At 44.4% G+C, this 21,341-nt stretch overlaps 1 protein-coding gene across 1 annotated transcript in view; it reads left to right on the top strand.

Annotated features, from left to right (window-relative positions):
• The first annotated feature begins 421 nt into the window (after window positions 1-421).
• Window positions 422-21,341, top strand: part of FBXL7 (F-box and leucine rich repeat protein 7) — a 184,218-nt gene continuing 163,298 nt past the window's right edge. Inside the window, exon 1 of the mRNA XM_060278035.1 lies at window positions 422-472. The gene's annotated coding sequence lies outside the window, so the exon portion shown is untranslated. The remainder of the gene's footprint in view (window positions 473-21,341) is intronic.

The raw sequence follows: 21,341 nt of genomic DNA, 5'->3' as shown, positions 1-21,341 counted from the left end.
TTGCAAACACTGGTTGAAGGACTACATCACAAAATTCAGATGAATGCAAATTTCAAAGGCTGGCTATGTTCCATGTGTCATATTTTTTTAACCAAGTGTGAAAGAATTGGCATTCAATTCTCCCCACACCTAGTCATGACTTGGCATGTTCTAATTCAACCCATTTTTTCCAAGCTGTTTTCAAGACACTGCGTGTTGCAACACTCGCTCAGCATCTCTGAACCTACTGAAAAATGTCATCTAAAGCAGACTTCAAAATAGGCTTTTGCATTACTGAATTGAGATGTAATTCTGTGCCCTTTATCTGTTCCGTTAGAAACACACGAATACACTTAGGCCAGTAACTGTACATCTGACTGGGAAGATCTCTTAGAAAATGCAGTTTTTCTTCTCAACATCTTATTCTTTCTCTTCCCCAGGTTTGCTGCGCCGGTATACCTGCTGAATAATGACGACCTGCAATCCTTGCAAGGTACAATTATTACAGCATCGACCCAGCCTAACATTTTCAGAATCTAATCTCCTTAGAGCCCAGCAGGCAGTTCCCTTTGTAGGCTGAGCTGTGGCAAGCTGCTGGGCAGCAAAGGTGATTTAAATCACACAATCAAAGGAAAGGATAATCCGCCCCATATGTCGGGGCTGCAATCCATGCAGACAGGAACGTGGGGAGAGAAGCCCTGAATCAGCAGTAGGGAAGACTGAAACCTATCCAAAACAGATTGTCTTAAGAACTGAGGAGAACGTCGAAGACTGCAGATGAAGGGAGACTGTGGAGAAAAGGGTGGGTGGGTGAAGGTGTAGAATTTCGTAGACTAGCGGCCGTACGGTGAGAAAGAGAGACACAATGAGATGGATGCAATCTGGAGCATTTTGCTTTCAATATGTTCTGACAGTTGTGAAGTTTCTCAGAAGGGAAGACAAGGGATTGGGCAGCCAATTTATTTTGAAGTTCCACCATGCGCTGGGGGTCCTGTGCTGTGAAAAATGTGACACCCCCTTTTCTCCTCTATACAGTTTGCCCCCCCAAAAAAAGAACAGATGTTTTGGTTCAATATTTCAGGCTTTTGGTTTGTGTGATCGCAGAGGGTGAACTGCAAGTACCCAACTAGGAAGGCACTAATGTGAGCAATTTTCTCGCAATTGTCTCATGAGGAGCTAATTTGTCGTGTCCCAGATCTTCCTTGCTCTTGCCTCTGTGTACCCAACAAACTAGTTTGGCGTGCCCACAATTCTAGACACAGCCACTCAAGAGTAAGCCTAATCAGAGGTGTAGAGAAAGAGTGGTTTGACCCAAACGTTATGAAATTGACCCACTAATGTGAGGAGATATGGCTTCAATCATTTGCCTCTTCCTTGTATGAGAATGGAGTGGTGATCTAAATACTATTATGTATATAGTACATTAACTGATTTACCCCATGAAAAATACACACACAGATAAAATGTTCCGCTGAATCATTTCACCAAGTTATCAGCATGTTTACTTGGAACAGAGGCAAATCCCATTGAACTCAGTGGGGATTAATTCTGATCTGACATGTATAGATTTGATTGGCAGCTTAGACCCCACACCTAACATTGTGAAATCAGGTGTAGGGTGGGTGGCTGTGGCTTCATGAAAGTGGCCTCAAGGACCAAATGTAGGAGACCGGTGGGTCAAGTCTGGCTTGCTGTCCAGAAGTTCCCCACCCCTGGCTTGGAGGCGATTCAAAAAGGTCCCCATCTTATTTATTCACAATAAATAATCACCATAATTTTATTATTCATATGACTGTGTTGCCCCAGCCACTCTGGGTGGCTCCCAACAAAATATTAAAAACATAATTAAACATAGTTAAACGATTAAAATTAGTTTTTTCCTTTTACTAATTTGGAGACGTGTCTAATAGTTTCTGCGTAAAATGGACACACAATCACCAAAGAACACCAGTTTCCCAGTTGGTAATATTATATGCTTTATCTTTTAATTTATACTTTCCTCTCTTTTTTTTACTATTTGATGTGTACTTGTCATCATTAATTTAATAAACCCTCTGTTTCCTGCAGAAACAATCTGCAGCATGGTATCTATTTTCCTTCCTGCAAAATTCTGAAATATTCCGATTCTGAAGTTGATGCTGACCAGTGACAAATTTTCATTTCAGTGGGTTACAAAGCTGCCTCATACCACGTCAGACCATTGGTCTATTTAGCACAGTATAGTCTATGCTGATTGACAACACTCTAAGGTCCCAGGCAGAAGTCTCCTTCCCAGGCTGTTTCCTGAGACCCGTTTAACTGGAGATGCTGAGAACCGAAATCGGGATATCCATCAGTCTATGGCATCCAGAGTGTTGAGCGGCTAAAGAAATAACTGATCCTATACACTAGTTGCTGTCAGATGGTGACAGCAGTCATGAAATTAAAAGACGCCTGCTTCTTGGGAGAAAAGCAATGACAAACCTAGACAGCATCTTAAAAAGCAGAGACATCACCTTGCTGACAAAGGTCTGTATAGTTAAAGCTATGGTTTTCCCAGTAGTGATGTATGGAAGTGAGAGCTGGACCATAAAGAAGGCTGACCGCCGAAGAATTGATGCTTTTGAATTATGGTGCGGGAGGAGACTCTTGAGAGTCCCATGGACTGCAAGAAGATCAAACCTATCCATTCTGAAGGAAATCAGCCCTGAGTGTTCACTGGAAGGACAGATCGTGAAGCTGAGGCTCCAATACTTTGGCCACCTCATGAGAAGAGAAGACTCCCTGGAAAAGACCCTGATGTTGGGAAAGATTGAGGGCACAAGGAGAAGGGGACGGTAGAGGACAAGATGGTTGGACAGTGTTCTCAAAGCTACGAACATGAGTTTGACCAAACTGCGGGAGGCAGTGGCAGACAGGAGTGCTTGGCATGCTCTGGTCCATGGGCTCACGAAGAGTTGAAGAGTCGGACACGACTAAATGACTAAACAACAACATACAATAGTTGGCATTTTCTGATACTTAAGACAATGCCCACTCGTAGTTAGCATTTCATTTTGAAGGTGTCCTGTTAACGGAGCAGGAGTGGAGTTTGTTTGTGTTTTTTTTTAAAAAAAAAGTCTGTTAAACTGCCTGATCTTTGCATTTAAAATAACCAGCAGCTAAGAGAGCTGTAGTAGAATTGATCAAGGATGAATGATAACCCAAATTGGTCTCACGGATCTCGCATTGTTCGTGGATAATTCCATTGTATACATCTCACTCTAGATCTGAAGATTACAGATGTCGTTGGCTCCAATGACCTCCTTTTACCATAAATATTCTATAAACAGGTGTTCCTTTACATTGGAAACGGGAACCCTGTCCTGGCTCCCATCCTGCCTCAGCAAGATCATTGGAAGCAATGGAGACTGCTGTAATGAAACTAGCACGATAGTGTATTTGTGGTATAGACGGCACATCTGTTATCATTTTAAGAAGGATTTTCTGCTTGTCTTCTCAGTTACACCAGGATAGGGGTGGGAAGTAAACGTTGTCCTACTTAAACAAGAACCTGGATATAACTCACACGGTGGAACATTCCATTGCCAAATTGGTAAATCTTCAAGGTATACTTCATCTAAAGTTACTTTATCTTTGGTACCGTCCTTGAGAAGACATCCTAAAAGTAAGTTAATCTGATGTGGAGAATTTGGAGAATGAACCAGAAGAGTAGCGACGGAGCGAGCCACATTTTGCAGAAATGTGTAAAACATATTCTGGTTCCATGCTTTTTTCGGGGGAAGTTTTGTTCTTGCTGCAACCAAAGTGATGGAAAGAAGGGTTGAGGATGGGAGATACAGTAAGATGATCACAGGGAACAGTATATTATGTGGAGAGGGTAGTGAGAACAGCAGGGAGCAAATCGCCGTAGCCTTTACAGTGGTACCTTAGTTCTCAAACGCCTTGCTACTCAAACAACTTGGGACCCAAACACTGCAAATCTGGAAGTAAATGTTTGCAAACTTTTTTTGAAAGCTGAACATGCTGTGTTTTGAGTGTTACGGTTCTGATTTGGGTGCCACACTTCCGTTTTGAGTGTTACGCTGAGGTCTGTCTGTTTTTGCTATTTATTTTGCGTTTTTGTTTATGCGGCTCTTTTCGTTTCGTTTTTGTGACTGTGTGGAACCCAGTTCAGCTACTGATTGATTGATTGTGTGACTGCAGTACATTGTTTATTGATTTCATTTTATGGATCAATGGTAATGTTAGATAGTAAAATTCATGTTAAATTGCCGTTTTAGGGGTTGTTTTTAAAAGTCTGGAACGGATTAATCCATTTTGCATTACTTTCTATGGGAAAGTGCGCCTTAGATTTGGAATGCTTTGGTTTTGGAACAGACTACTGGAACAGTTTGAAAACCAAGGTACCACTGTAACTGCATTGGAGGGCCAACTCTCTGCCCATGTGCAGAGGGGTAAAGGAAATGTCAAATATATTGTCAGGAGTTTCTCCTCTACAGCTTCAAGAGATAGAAATTTGTTCTTCAAAAACACAGAAGGAATATTGATGTGCCAAGCCTGATTATGATGAAGCTATCGGAAAGTTGGACTCTCCACTATGCTAAACAGTCATGGCCATCAGCATTTGAAAAATCCCAGTTTTTAAAAGAGGAATATCAATTATTAAAATAAATTGAAGAAGTGTGTGTGTGTGTGTGTGTGTGTGTGTGTACACGCGCACACACAAAAGGAAAGGGAACTCTTGCAAAAGTTGCATTTTTCTTCTAACAATGAAATCCTGTACAGTGGTACCTCGGTTTACGAACTTAATCCGTTCAGGAAATCCGTTCTTAAACCAAAGCCGTTCTTAAACTGAGGCGTGCTTTTCCTAGTGAGGCCTCCTGCCACTGGTTCCCTCCCACCATTCGGCTTCTGTTCATAGACTGTGGTAGTAAAGTTCACTAACCAGGGCACTACTTTCGGTTTTGCGGAGTTCTTATACCGAATAGTTCGTAAACAGGGCTGTTCTTAAACCGAGGTACCACTGTATATAAAGTGCCCCAAACTCTGGGTGCTTCCAATTGTTGGGTGCTCTTTCCAGCTGCAACCCATTGAAATGAATGGGGTTTGGGCAGGAGCACAGAAAATGTTATTTTCCAGAGTGGGTTTCTCATCTTGTAAATTTGCTGGCTCCTGTTCCAAAGCTGCTTTGTTCGAGTTTGGAGCAGTTGATCTTTTGCCTCATGCACTTCATTTGGGAAAGCTTCAAAGCTTCAGAGTCAGGCGCTGATTTATATAGTTGGGCCTATTCTAGAATTATTTGTCAATAGCAGGAAAGACATCCTGCAACCATTTAGCCTCAGGGAGATGTTCTTTTATATCTGCTGATGGCTAATGCAAACGTAACGGCCTAGAGTTGCATGTGGACTACAGTACAATGTTTGGATATATTGTTGCTCTCTGGTTTTTATTAAGAATTTTCTAACAACTACTTATTTTGGGCTAATATCTTCTCTGAAAATCAGGAAAGATTACTTTTTGGAAAGAAGACAGTGGTTTGGCAAGGGAAGGTATACCTGATGCCAAAGGCTTGCCGAAACGCAATATTATTGCCAATTAGTGTAGTCTGAGTACCACAACTGTTTGTGTTTTATGAGAAAATGAACTGAGAACGAAACTGATTATGACTACAAACTCATGCATACTTACTCGTGAGCAAGCACCATTGGTTTGTTTCCCCTAAATTTTAGAACTGGACCCAACATGTGGAAATATGGGTTACCGAGAGGTTTCAACAAAGTTATTCATACAATGGATGCCTGCAAACCTCAGGAAGTTATTCTGAAAGAACTGGATGCATTAGTCAAACCTGAGTAATTCTGCCTTCTAAATAATTGCTCTCCATTTTGATTATACCCAGATTTAGTCTTTCACATTATCTGCTGAGCATTTTCCCAAGAGAGTTTTAACCTGGGACCTTCAACATGAAAAGCATGAGCTCTACCACAATTTCAACCTCAAATTGTATTATTGTCACAGGGGAGGGTTTTCCTCAACCTCTCTTTTCCAGCAGTTCAGAGTAGTTACATTCAATTTTCCTGAGCGAACGCTAAATCCCTCACAGAAAACCACTTTTGTCTGTTAAAGTATTCTATGCAGTAACCCAAAGAGCTACTTCTAACTTGTCTTACTAAGGTTACTAAAGATGGTCCCCAAACACATCAGCTTTACAGGTAGCCATGATAGGCGCTATCATGGCAACTGCACTCCCCTTCCACCTGGATCTGACAAGCATCTAGGGTAAGCGCAACCCTGTTTTCCTTCCCCCAATCTAGAACAATGCAATTCAGGAAGCATTTCCCTCACTCTGAATTGGCTACATTTGCCCTTGAAGACAGGCAAGCCAGAAAATCACATCTCATTGGCTTTTTGGAATTGTGATGTCATTACATTCACAGTGTGATCCCTGATTGGCTGGGGTCACATTGTGATAAGGAAGAAACTCCACTAGACAACAGAAAGTGGTGTCAAAGCAATTCCCAGAGAAGTGACAAACAGCAGATGAAGAAACATAAAAAGCTCCCCCCCCCCCAGGAGAGGTAGGTGAAATAATAGTTTGGTCCCTCCCAAAGCCCCCTTTTCATGTTCGGGAACACTGGGTGCAATAGTTCATAGAGAAAGAAAAGTACCTGCCCACTGAAATGGGAGTAGGGTTGCCAGACTCAATAGAGGACAGGACTTCTGTGCCTATAATTGCCCTGCTCTCTTTTGAGTCTGGAAACCTTAAAGAGAAACCAGCAGACCCTTTGTTTAATTTCCAAGCAAAGGGTCTGCTGGTTTCTCTTTAAGGTTTCCAGACTCAAAAGAGAGCAGGGCAATTAAGGGCACAGAAGTCCTGTCCTCTATTGAGCCTGGCAACCCTAAATGGGAGCCTCTGGTACTCCAGCACCATCTTCTGGCCATAGAGGAGGCAACAGATGTTTAAAGAAGGTTTGACCCAGAACCAGGAAGGAAGAGGAGAGGTTGACCACATCTCCTCCAATATGAAGATAAAATATATAGGCCTCCATTGATTTCCATGGCCACCACTTTCACGCGCTGCTTGTCAGCATGGAAGGCTTCTAATAACTGGATGCTTGACTAGACAGACCATTAGGCTCAAGTTACATCTTATACCAAGTACTCTGTGGTTTCCCCCCTGTACTTCTTCTTCTTTTAAATAAGCTTCAATCAGGCCTGGATTAGCTAGAAAATGGTTAGAAGAATGGTGGCTAGAGAAAGGCAGAATCTTTTTCCTCCAAGGTGTTTCCAACTCAAGATTACCCTGCCAAAGATGTTTTTTGGCCCACAGGGGAAAGTCAAGGGATCCTCGGATAGTTTATCAAACTCAGCTTAGCTACAGAACAACCAGGCGCTGCAGAATTAAGCAGCCCTTTAAAGAAATGCAAGGTGCAGACAATGTTTTTCTCCCTCTCTCATACTGAGCCTCTTGGGCTTGCCGATCGGAAGGTCGGCGGTTCAGATCCCCACAATGGGGTGAGCTCCTGTTGCTCTGTCCCAGCTCCTGCCAACCTAGCAGTTCGAAAGCACGCCAGTGCAAGTAGATAAAACGGTTATAGAAGTCCAAGAATAATATATGCAGCCAGCAGCTACTAAACCCACCCATTAATAAGCCTAAGAGAAGCAGGAGGTTTTTCTGGAGAGGGGCTAAGCCAAAAAGACTTTGGGTCTGTTCCCTTAAACCATTATTTATATTGCCCTTTGTAATCCCACTAAACTGGCCCTAGGGTGAACTTGGCTGGTTAGTTTTTGAGCAACACTGCCTGCAGCACCGAAATGCTTTGCCTTTCTTGAGAATCCCAAAACATTTCAAGGATTATATTCAAAATAATACTGGTTTCGCTTTATATTTTATTTAATTCTGAATTATAATAACAGTAGCTGTTGGCGGTATGTGGACATCTATGTTTGAATATCAGTTGCCCTTGTCCAGGTTTCTCTGCAAAAGTTGAGTTCTGATTTCAGTTACAAGGGCATAGTTAGTACCTTGGTGTTTTGATTTTTTCCCCTGGCACTGGTGTTTCAAATACAAATGGTAAGCTATTAGTCTGTCAGAGGAACATTCCTTTTAGTCAACCTCAGAGTCAAGAATGAACAGAAAAGTTCAGGTTATTAGCTTTTGCCAAATATGCTTGTACATGTGCTACATGAACTACAGGAACAACATAACTAGAGTGTTAGCTATATAGTCCAAAGCAAGCAGACTACATTCCTCCTGTTGTAGCTACATTAAATATAAAGCATGTGTACGATCCAGTGAAGTGGCAATACTTGCAACAGAAATCTGGTTTTCTAGGACTGTTGGGAAATCTCGTACCAGTGGATAGTTCCATTCACCTTAAGTTAGGAAGGGGAGAAATTGTGGCTCTTTCAGATAATGGATTCCTGATCCCACAACTATCAGCTGACCTCCATGATGGAAATTAATCCATTAACATTTGGGTGGCCATAAGTTCCCCATCTTTGACATAAGTGGACAATTCTTTGCTCTAGCTGAACGTTCATTGATCTGAATCAGAATCAGAAGAATCTTTATTTGCATCAGCCACTAACCATAGCAATGAAATAAAATAAAATGTACTGAAGATAGAGGTAAAAACTTAACTATAGAAAATACATTTGGGGGGTTTACATCAATAATCAAATAGTGGATCTTATTCTAACTGCCCCCACTAAAAACCTTGCAGTTTTTGCTGTCACCTGATCATCTTGATCTGCTAGAAGAAAGGACACAGTAGCAATGGTTGAGCGACCCGGCAGGGACAATAATAGAGGGGTCATAACCTAACTCCTCAAATCTTTATAAAGAGTGCAAGCCAGAAGCACATGAGCCACTCACTCAGCACTGCCATCTCTACATGGACATAACCGTTTCTCCAGTGGAATTTTCTGAAATCGACCCTCAAGCACAGCCGAAGACAGTATATTCCATCTTGCGAAAGTGAAGGCACATCTGTATTTTGGAATTGTTAAATTTTGCAAAGAGGGTGCCCAAGTGTTAAAATAACTAGGTGGGACATCACCATAGCATGGACAAAATTTCTTTATTGTGGCCAGATTAATCTGTCACTCGATATCATATAGGCACTGTCTAATTAAATTATTTGCTTTACTGAAGCCCAGTGTAAATAACTGTTGTGGTGATTAACCAGAAAAGTAAAGTAATTCTCTGTATTCTCAGCTTCTGTTCAGTGCAGCTACTTTTTTTGCTTTTTGCTTTTGTATCTCGTCTATCATCCAAGGAGCTTAAGGTGACCTACTCTACTAGGGCCAGGGCCTTTTCAGTATTGGCCCCAACTTGGTGGAACGCTCTTTCACAGGAGACCAGGGCTCTGCGGGATTTGTCATCTTTCTGCAGGGCCTGCAAGACAGAGCTGTTCCGCCTGGCCTTTGGGTTGGACTTAGTCTGACCCATGTATTTTTCTCCCTCATGGCTTGGATTTATGGACTACTTAAAATGAGGCTGCATTTTAAATTTTAATATTGTATTTTAATCTGTATTTTAATTGCTTTTTATGTTTTATTGTAATTTTATTGGTGTGAGCCGCCCTGAGCCCGGTTTTGACTGGGGAGGGCGGGGTATAAATAAAAATGTATTATTATTATTATTACATGGCTGTCCCCCTTCCCATATTATACTCACAAGGTTGGGATGAGAGATGGCAACTGGCCCAAGGTGAGCTTCATGGTCGAGTGGGGATTTGAACTTTGGCCTCTCCCAGATCACAGTCCAACTCCCTAACCACTGTACCACACTGGACTCTCACGCGGAAAACCCAGCAGCTAAGTAGCAGAGCTACTCTGTGTCCTAGAATTCCAATGGCAAGCTGTTCCCGCCCACACCAGCCCTGGTTAGACCACTATGAGCTACTGTAGGCGGCTCAAGTTAATTCCACCTGAGAGTGGCAATTTTCATTTTCTAGCCAAGGCCATTCGTGACATACAATACAGAGCAACCGGGGCCCACAACTGGGGTGGAAATGAGGGAGCAGCATCCAAAACTAACAAAGAATGTTGAGATCTGGGACCTCTGTGCTAGGTTGGTCAGTAATGGAAAAGGAAATTAAATTGCTTAACAACACGCTTTGAAAACATCGAGGCACCTTGCTTGGTCTCTCTCATGTTTTGTGCATCTGCAATGAAAGCTTGCAGAATATATACAGTACTGAGACCTGAAATCTTTTCCACAATCTGCATGCTTCGTAAGATCAGCTGATGTGAAAAGACTCTGAACAGGGCTCTGTTTTTGCATTGTTTTAAGTCTTACGTAAACCTAGAGGAGGCCCAGAAAGGGCAGACTCTGCTCAGTTTCAGGGCCTGTCCTTCATTTCTCCCACCCTGCTTGGGGTAATGTAGATGAGAAATCCATCTCTAATTAAAAGCAAACAAAAAAATTGTAGCTTTCCCCCCACTCACATTCCTTGCATACATTTTAAGCAGAGTTATGTTGTTTTCTTTGAACTCGACCAAACTTTATCCAGAGATATTCAGCTGAGGAGGAAACACTGAGACATTAATGAGTAGTAACGTTTAATTTTTCCTCTGCGAAAAGCAAAAATGTTGTGCTAAGTTTTAACGATTGGAGCGTGAGAAACAAAAAAGAGCAAAGCCTTGTGTTTTCCTGAGAACACAAAGTCCCTCCCAATAAGTTCTTTTAGCAGAAGTTCAGCTGGCTACGTTCTGATCCACTCTCAAGGTGGTCCCCTTGTTGGGCACACTGGGTGGGGTGTGTTACGTATGAGTGCATAATTGCTTATTTGTAGCATTGTTTTAGGGTGGGGTGGGAATCTTCCGATCCTGCAGTCCTGGGTGGGAGGAAGCGCATGTTAATAAGAAATACAGAGGAAATACTGTCAGGATATTTGAAGGGATGAGTGTCATGAGTCCCAAGGTGTCACCAGGCTCAGGACTGAAGTGGTAGGATGAGATGGAGGAAGAGGATATGGTGATGGGGGACTGAAATTTGGGGAAAGAGGCAGAAGGAAGTGGGTATTTTCACCTCCCAGGATGCAGCTGCCGTGGCTGGAGAAGCAGGCTTCCCATCTCTGCTCTTCCCTCCTAAATCTGCGGGGGGCATTACCCACAGTTGGTGGAGGAAGAACCAGAATCAGAAAGGGTAAAAACTGTGGTCTTGGTCTGAGTGGGGACCATGGCGATGAGATTGTAGAATGCAAGTGGGAGCGGCCACCGAGACCACATCACACCGGTCCTGAAACACCTACATTGGCTCCCAGTACGTTTCCAAGCACAATTCAAACTGTTGGTGCTGACCTTTAAAGCCCTAAACGGCCTCGGCCTAGTACACCTGAAGGAGCGTCTCCACCCCCATCGTTCAGCCCAGACACTGAGGTCCAGTGCCGAGGGCCTTCTGGCGGTTCCCTCACTGCGAGAAGTGAGGTTACAGGGAAGCAGGCAGAGGGCCTTCTCGGTAATGGCGCCTGCCGAGGAAATATGGAACTATCTGACTTTTAGAAGACAGCTGAAGGCAGCCCTGTTTAGGGAAGTTTTTAATGTTTGAAGTTTTATCGTGTTTTTAATATTCTGTTGGGAGCTGTGCCGAGTGGCTGGGGAAACCCAGCCATATGGGTGGGGTATAAATAATAATAATAATAATAATAATAATAATAATAATAATAATGTTTAGGCTTTGACAAGTTCATTCCCATTTATGGTTGCCTCTGTCCATGGTAGTTCATGTGCCCTGTGCCAGAGTAACATCAAGCAATATCCCAATCTGGTGTTTTTATTCAACTTGCTTCTCTGGAACCCTTTCCACAGTGACGTGTGGGCCTCAAAACACCCATGTGCAGAACCTGCCATTGTTCCAGAAGATTCTCTGGCATGTTCTAGAGCAGGGTGTTGCACTACAATTCCAACAATTCTCCAGCTGTTTTTGGACTATAATTATTCCTGCATTTTTTACTGTAATCTATTATATATCCATCAGATCCAAAGTTCATGTTACTTTACAAGTGTCATTGTATTCCTGCCAATGATTTCAACTGTTTACAGTGGTCTCTCAGATATGTTAAAAAGTTATTCCAGTCTTTCACAAATACTTGGCCTTCCTGGTTTCTGATCTTTCCCATCAATCTTGCCCTTTTGGCATATTCCATCAGCTTGGTCTGCCACTCTTCTCTGGTTGGTACTTTTTCTTCTTTCCATCTCTGGGCTAAAAGCATTTAGCCACTGCTGTGGGGAGCTTACAACGTGACTGCTATTGTTGTGGACTCATCATTTTGTCACTGAAAAGCTTAAATGCTTGGTTTGGGCTTTGGCAGCCAAAAACCACGTGACCACATCTGACTCTGAGTAGATGTCAGGAGTATGGGCAGGAGTCAAGCTCTGGGGCCTGTAGTGCTTTGCAGGACTGGGGCCCGCCTCAGCTTGTGCTGGAGAAGCAAGGAGTAGCCACTCAGGTGAGGCCACTTGATAACTCACTGCACCTGGTGGCAAGAGCTGGGAGGGATAAAAGCTCAGCATTTCCCTTCAGCTCTTTGCCACAGCAACGCAATCTCTGCCTTGTTGGATCTGGCCTCCTGTTCCTTGGACCTTCGCCTTGCCGACGCCTTGCTCCTCGACTCCCAGACCTTCACCTCCATGACGCCCTGCTTCCCAACCTTCGGTTCCTTGACCCTGCGACTGCCTGCTGCTGGACCCTCAGCCCTGCACCATCCGGACCCTGTTCCTGCTTCCACACCACCATCTTGCCTCTGGTCCTGACGTCCTGAGTCGGGACTGCTACCTCCCGCCAACCAGACCGTGACAGTAAACACCCAAGGTATGTGGCATCCAGATTTCCACATCATCAGCCCCCTATTTGTAGTATAGAATCTATCAGTTCACTGTTTTAGAAGAGAAATCTTCTCCTTTTTTTGTGGCTATAACTACAACCTTTATTAAAACTTTGAGATAAGCTGTTAAGTGCACTCCAGTCTCTGAGTGGGGATGACCAAGGACCAGGTCATAGGAAATGTTTGTTATGGTTATCAGCTCAAATATTATTATTTTCTGCTTGGATTAAAGTAGCATTCACCCTTTTTTGTCAGGAGCAAGCCAGCAGGAAATCACACCGAGTCAGTTGGAGTTAACTCTTTATTAGCCAAAACAGTATCTTCACAGGAGTATCAGGCCTAATGAGCATAGCTACTCTTCTCTGACAGAGAACTGCTCCCATGAAGCAGTTGCTGAGACTGAAAGTCCCCGCTTCCCCACAGCTGCTTAAGTTTTCCCCAAGCAATTTGAGACTGCACCTGCATGAAGCCAACTTCCTCCACCTTCTTCATGCCTCTCCTGGTTCTGGGAGACCAAGGGGGAGGGGAGCTCTTTGCAGCAGGAGGGGGAGACCCATGTGCCTCTTCATCTCATCTCTGCCTCTTCACCTCATCTCTGCCTCTTGGCCTACCTTCTCTCCTGCTTCAGCTTCTGCTTCTGAGTCTGTACTGCTCTCTGCCACAGACTCTCCCAGCTCACTAAAGCTTGTTACCTCTTCAGCTTCTGACACCTCCTCCTCCCAGTCTTCTCCCTTGGACCACTCATTTTCATGACTCTACCAATCCTCTGGCTCTGAGCCTTCTTCCCTTGGGGGTTCCCCAGCTGGTTCCTCCCACCATTCCTATGCATCTGAAGTCTTAAATGCTACAAAAGGATGAATGCCTATGGGTTGTGATATATAGAGCCCATCTGCCGTGATGAGTAAAAGAGAGGCTTCTGAGATATGGAGATAGAGCTGGGAAGGTGACGAGACTAAGGCACTACTAGAGGAAATCGAATGGCATCCCTGTTAGCAGCTCTGTCTTTCTTCGGCATGATTGATTTCATCTGTAATATAAGTAAAGCTTACTTCACATTTTTCCTTGCCCCTTCCTTTTTGATTTATTTTCACCTCTGCCTCACAATAGGTGGAGCACTCCGTAGTGCAAAGGAGTAGCCTCGATTTCTCAGGAAGAGCATATTAGTTGCTCTGCTCTGCTGAATGTGTACTTTCTCATTTTCCCATGGCGTAGCTCACTTTAGAGCAGAGTGCTTCTTTTGCTCTCCTACTGAGAGAGCGGCATTGAACTTAGCCGCGATGAAAAGATGATTAATGAATCGCTAAAACAGCATGCAACACCCTATTTACTGGGGGGGAGGGGAGGGTGGAACCGCACAGGAAAATGTGACATTCAATAATTGTGGTCAAATGGTGTGTGAAATTGTTAACAAATTGCTTTCATTAAGCTTTCCAAATCGGGCGTTTTCTCCAGGATGTCAGCCCTATATCCGTACGTGTAGATTCCTGTTAGAAAGGGCTTCTGTGTGTGTGTGTGTGTGTGTGTTTTGGATCAGGTTAGCCAGATTGATTTGTATGCTGTCGGCGGATTCTTGTTGTCGTGTTGGGCTGTGTATGTGATAAAGGGGAATCATACTGGGATGAAAGCTGCTTCTATTTGTCCCCATGTCAGTTTCAGTTTATTGGTTAGTTTTTTGGGTTTTTTCTAATAAGGATGTTTCCCATACTATTCTGTCACTACAGGGACAGAAGGCAAAAGCTCCAGGCGCAGTCGGAGTGGCTCCTCTTTGCTTGAAATAATGTTCTGCACACTCCGATCCTCACACAGATATTTAACAGATATTTTGTATAAAGTACGTTTACATTGTAAAATTAGGCAAAGCAAATTCCAAGTATGTAAGTACTTGGTGAATAAATTACTATTCTATTCGTTTCCGAGCACAGTTCAAAGTGTTGGTGCTGACCTTTAAAGCCCTAAACGGCCTCGGTCCAGTATACCTGAAGGAGCGTCTCCACCCCCATCGTTCTGCCCGGACACTGAGGTCCAGCGCCGAGGGCCTTCTGGCGGTTCTCTCACTACGAGAAGCCAGGTTACAGGGAACCAGGCAGAGGGCCTTCTTGGTAGTGGCACCCACCCTGTGGAATGCCCTCCCACCAGAGGTCAAAGAGAATAACAATTACCAGACCTTTAGAAGGCATCTTAAGGCAGCCCTGTTTAGGGAAGCTTTTAATGTTTGATGGATTTCTGTATTTTAATATTTTGTTGGAAGCCGCCTAGAGTGGCTGGGGGAACCCGGCCAGATGGGTGGGGTATAAATAATAAATAAAAAACTTATTATTATTAATTATTATTAATTATTATTATTATTATTCTATTATATTTGATACCATTGGTCCATGCTTATTCCTGACAGGTCACTCCAGTGTCTGGCTATGACGCTTCTGGCTGCTGAGAGTAGGTGGGCTATGAGCGCTTTATGATGTGAGTGGGAATTATTATCTTGGAAGATGCTTAGTAGGGCCAGTTCTGAAATCTCACTACACCAAAGACACCCAACCACACCCTAGGCCACCCCCAACCTCTCTCACCACAAGGGAAATACGACAAGTGAATAGTAAGAGAACCCACACAAGTGACGCTGACACAGAACCCCACACATACACTAAGTAGAAGAACAGAAGCATTGCCACCCAACCCCACCCCGCTCACCATTCCCCCCTGCTCCTCTTTTCTTCCTAATCTAACACTGTATGTAACATTAATGCCTCACAACAAATGAAACTGATCTGTAGAAAACGCAACTTGGGAAAAGAGAGACGATGCACGTATTTTTGTAAACTAAGAAATCTTTAATAAAAATATATTTAAAATAAAAATATATTTAAAAAAGAAGGGGCTTCTGTGAAAGATATTTGCCTCATAATGTAACTAACCACTGTGTAAAGCAAAAGCAAATGGGAGTTGTTTGTTTGTTTGTGAATTTATACAATGGTACCTCGGTTTTCAAACGTCTCCATTGACGAATGTTTCGGTCTTTGAACGCCGTAAACCCGGAAGTAAATGCTTTGGTTTTCAAACACGCCTTGGAAGTCGAACATGAAACGCGACTTCCGTATTGAGTTTTCCGTTTTGAGGCTTCCGTACTGAGTTTTTGGTTTTCGAATGTTTCGGAACTTGAACGGTCTTCAGGAATGGATTACGTTCGAAAACCGAGGTACCACTATACAGTGGTGCCTCACTAGACGAATTTAATGCGTTCCACGGGTCTATTCTTATAACGAAAAATTTGTCTAGCGAATCCCATAGGAATGCATTGAATTTTTTTTTTTAAAAAAATTTGCCCATAGGAACGCATTAATTGAATTTCAATGCATTCCTATGGGAAACCGCGATTCGCTAGACGAATTTTTCGTAAAACAAATTTGTCTAGCGAGGCAACCTCCGCTAGAAAAATCCTTTCTTTAAGCGAAAATTTTGTCTTACGGGGCGTTTGTTAAGCGAGGCACCACTGTATATGCATAGACACAGGCAGAACTCAATTTGACACAAGTCATCTAGATCGAAACAAAAACCTAGACATTGTATCTCTCCCATTTGACCAACCTGAATCAATGCAGAGTCTACATGCTGGCGATACTGAATGTACTAACCTCAGCAGTGCTACAGGGCAGATTCCGGAAAACACCACTCGTGGAGAGACTATATCCCTTTGGACAGAGACGAATAGAATCAGCCTCGTGTGTTCTTCTGTACTGCCCCTGGTATCAGACAGTTGAACCTAACCTTGATTGGTTTAAAAAGAAAATCCACATTGCCAAGACCTACCAAGCAAGAAAATCTTCAAGAGATATCTGAATTTGAAGGCTGGCTCCTATCGACCCCCAACTGGCAGGCAGTTCCACAGGGCAGGGCCTTCCACAATAAATGCTCAGTTCAGGACTGGCCCTAAGGCAAGGCTGGGTGGCGCAATGCGCCAGGCCACCAGGCCGCCGGGGGGGGGGTGCCGCACTGCTGCGCCCGCCAGACAGCCACGCTGGGAAACGGGGGGGGGGGCGCTGGAGGGATCTTCGCACCACGGCGCCAGATATGCTTAAGACGGCCCTGACTCAGTTCCTAGTGATGGCCAGCTGAACCTTAGGGGTGTGGAGAACCACTGGAAGTACCCCATCAGAAAATCTCAGTGAGCAAAGTGGAGCAATAAATAAGGAATTAGGTGGCCCTTAAGATACTTTGGGCCCACACTGTTTAGGGTTTTGTGAATTAAGACAAGTACCTGGAATCTAGTCCAGTAGCAAAATGAGCAACCAGTGTCAACAAAAGCATGAAGGACTGCAGTGTAACATTATTTCCTTTATAGATTTCCCTCCAATTCTCAACTTTAGAGGTTTCTTGAAGTTTGCAAAAACTACAAATGCACCTTCATTCTAAAATTTCAGCCAGGTCTGATTCATATAAGTCAAACTTGGGTCTCCAACTGTTTTTGAACTACAGTTTCTATCATCCCTGACCACAGGTCCTGCTAACAAGGGATGATGGGAGTTGTAGTCCAACAATAGTTGGAGACCCAAGTTTGGGAAACCCTGATTTAATTATTCTGTATGAACAGGGCTTCCCCAGCTGGAACTCGCCGGAACTCAGTTCCAGCACCTCTCAGGTGGGCACCATTGCTGTTATAAGAGGACATGGTGAGTGCTGTTATAAGAGGACATGGTGAATAGCATTGCATATGACTGCACCAGCAGCAGAAATTAAGAAAGGAAGCAAAAAGCAAAATTAGAAAATTATTCTCATTGTAGTTACATTTGAGTATACAACCACTTACGCTTCCATCCTAAACAGTGTAAGAAGTTGTTACACAGCAGATATTACATTTTGTCTATGTCATTGCCGGGGCATAGCGATGTTTGGAAACATTTAAGGAAGCTGGCAAACCTAGTAACATTTGTGAGGGAATTGAGATTAGCAGTGCCACCCTATGCATGTCTTCTCAGAAGTTAGTCCCGTTGGATTCAATGGCAGCTTACTCCCTCCTCGCAGGTAGGTGAGAATGAGATCTCAGCCTTGCAGTCTCCTTGGCGATAAATTCTACTGATTTCAGTGGGACTCTTCCAAGTATATAAGAACAAGATTGCAGTCTGCGGGAACTACACACCGAGCCAGTGAAAGGGACAACCATGCGTTTTACTCGGTCTTCCCCCACTGTGATATCCAGGATACTTTACTTGTGTTATGTACTGAGCTGAATCATAGAACAATAGGATCCAGAATCAGCAGTCTGATTGGTCCGCAGGAGCCACCCAATCCAACTCCAGGTGGAAGTGAATCCGCAACCTGATTGGCCTGCAGGAGCAGCCAATCAGGCGGCTGGCAGAAGTGAATCCGCAACCTGATTGGCCTGCAGGAGCAGCCAATCAGGCTGCTGGCAGAAGTCAATCCACAAACTGATTGGCCCACAGGTGTAGCCCTGAAGTAGCCAATCACGCAAAGCCCATTGTGTAAATAATGTATATAAGCAGATGGTTTTGGAAAAAGGGCATTCTTCTCTTCTTCTCCTTGATGACTACGAGCTGAATAAAGAGCATGAAATTCACTCTCGACTCCAAGTATATTTCAACTTGACTTCCAATTCACATGGTGCAATATCAAGACATAGGTAAGTGGTCTTGAATGTTATGGGGTGGGGGAGAAACGAAATTGGTGGCTGCAATGTGTCATTTTGACCTTGAACTTCCTGATCCGAGCCCCATCCTTATTACTTCCTTTTGGCACTTAGTGTAAGAGGCCGCTTTTCCACCACTTGAAATCAGCTCAACCTCTCCCCTGTGCCTTGTATCTTTTCAGATACCATTCTCTGCCTGCTTCGTTTCAGCCTCCTGCTTACGTTTTATTAAATACAAAGGGAAAAGCTTGCTTTCCATTAGGGAAGCTTAATTGTCGCGAAACAGCAAACTGGTGAACTCCCATCTCTCCCCCACACAATTTATTAATTCCCCAATCAATTTAAGTCACAAACCCTAGAACGGATTTGCAAAATAAGGGAGGGAGGGGGACATATGCAAGTGATTTTAACACATATTCTGGAGAAAGTTCGTGTGGATGCCAGAGATGAAGCAATGCTGCTATACTGTCCAGAAGCAACAGCCTGATTTTAATTAAGCCAGAAATTAGTCTTCTATTACAGCACTTGTAAACTATGGGAAACTGTTAAACACATACTAATTGGGCTGGCCTTACATCATGCCTCACGTGCAGAATGCCCTTCTGGCGAGTCCCAGAATGAATCACGGGGCATAGATGATGTCTCAGGCTTGTTGTGGAGGAGAAAACAAAAGGTCACTTTTCACTCTGTGCAGATCTGCTGCACTTACAATGTGAACTGATTGTATCAGACGCCAGGCCCGTCCTAGCCATAGAGGCTAGTGGCGCGGAGAACCACGGCGCCGGGCGCTGGAGGGCGCTGGAAGGGCACCAAGTGAGCGCAGGGTTCTGGCGATCTGGCCAGGACTGCGCTCCTTCTCCGAGGACTCCGCGCTGCGCCTCCTCGTTTCCCCAGCGCTGGGTTCCGCTCAGTCAAGCTTCGCCACCAGCACGCGCACAGCACCCAAGCAGCTCTTGCTGGTCCCGCGGTGCGTGCGCTGGGGAAACGAGAAGGAGGCGCAGCGCGGAGTCCTTGGAGGTGGCCTCCCGCTGCAGCCGCGGTCCGCTTGGCACTCCCGGGCCCTTGGAGAGGCTCTGGAGGGGGGCGCTGGAGGGACCTAGCGCCAGGGCGCTTGATGGGCTGCTCCATCTTGTATACAGAGCAACGGAGAGGTTGATGTGCTATTCTTATACTCCCAGTCGCATACTTGGGAGATTTGAGAATATCTGAGCACATTTCGTCAAACTGGGGCTTTGTCAGTGGCAGGGTGGGGGTGGGGAGTGGGCAAGGAAGCCCAGGTTAGGGGCTAAACCTCAGTCATGTTTTATTCCTGCCCCTCTTTCTTTAAAGGAGAAAATGGCCACTACTAGTCTGCTTGTAAGGGATGCGGGTGGCGCTGTGGTCTAAACCGCTGATCCTCTTGGGCTTGCTGATCAGAAGGTCGGCGGTTTGAATCCCTGCAACGGGGCCAGAAGTGGCTAGTCATGCTGGCCACATGTCCCGAAAACTGTCTGCGGACAAACGCCGGCTCCCTCGGCCCGTAAAACGAGATGAGTGCTGCAACCCCAGGAGTCAGTTTGACAGAAGCAGCAATTTTTTCCTGTACATGGACTGAGTTCTGGCGAGTTCTGGCTGAAAAGAAGCTGTGGCTTTACTACTTATCAATTTCAGTTCTCAAACCGTTATTGCAAACCTTCCAACATTTCTCTGACAAAAGCGGGGACATCCTAACTGGCATGCATACAAGATTCCAATAAGGTCCAGTACAATAAACTCACTCGGGAAAATCTGCATCTACCCTGAAGTTAATGTTCTGTAACATTCACGATTCTTGCCTATTTAGGAGTTCTGGAGAACTTAATGCTTGCCACTATTTCTGACATTTTTGATTGGCCTAATAAAGATATTGCCCAACTGTGAATTTTGGAGGGTTTACAGACAAATGTGACCACCTTTCCTTTTAATGGGTTTTGGGTTGTTGCTGTTGTTGTTGTTGTTCAGACAGAGTAGAGGGGGAAGGAAGCCCCACCTTGAGTGAGGCTGGAAAAGGAGGAGAATCTGTAACTGATTTGCCTGTTGTGGAATTCTCATCATTTCCCAGAATTATTCTTTGGACAGATGTACCGTTTCCAAACAAAGGCTTGTAAAATGCACAGTGTGGACAGAGTTCCTCCCCTTTATGCACATCAGACATAACCAGCTGTCTGAGAATATGCATCCCTATCTTATACGTATACCATTCCATGTGTGCGTGCTTGTATAGGAATTTCCGAGAGGCGAAAAGTGGCATATGTTTTCTTTTTGTTGCTTTCTGATTCCCCCCTCCCTCACGTAGGGTTGCCATGTTCCAAAAAGTAAAAACCAGGACACCCTGAAGACCCCAAAATTGTTGTTGTTGTTGTTGTTTAGTCGTTTAGTCGTGTCCGACTCTTCGTGACCCCATGGACCATAGCACGCCAGGCACTCCTGTCTCGCACTGCCTCCCGCAGTTTGGTCAAACTCATGTTCGTAGCTTCGAGGACACTGTCCAACCATCTTGTCCTCTGTCGTCCCCTTCTCCTAGTGCCCTCAATCTTTCCCAACATCAGGGTCTTTTCCAAGGATTCTTCTCTTCTCATGAGGTGGCCAAAGTATTGGAGCCTCAGCTTCACGATCTGTCCTTCCAGGGAGCACTCAGGGCTGATTTCCTTAAGAATGGATAGGTTTGATCTTCTTGCAGTCCATGGGACTCTCAAGAGTCTCCTCCAGCACCCCTTCATGGATCAATGCCTTGTCGTGGCGAAGGGGCTTGAATAACTCAGAGAAGCTATGAGCTATGCCATGCAGGGCCACCCAAGATGGACAGGTCATAGTGGAGAGTTTTGACTAAACGTGATCCACCTGGAGAAGGAACTGGCAAGCCACTCCAGTATCCCTGCCAAGAAAACTCC

Source organism: Zootoca vivipara, chromosome 8, assembly GCF_963506605.1.
Source record: "Zootoca vivipara chromosome 8, rZooViv1.1, whole genome shotgun sequence".
Lineage (NCBI taxonomy): Eukaryota > Metazoa > Chordata > Lepidosauria > Squamata > Lacertidae > Zootoca > Zootoca vivipara.
Note: the sequence above shows the minus strand (reverse complement) of the source record. Positions and strands in the feature narration are given on the sequence as shown.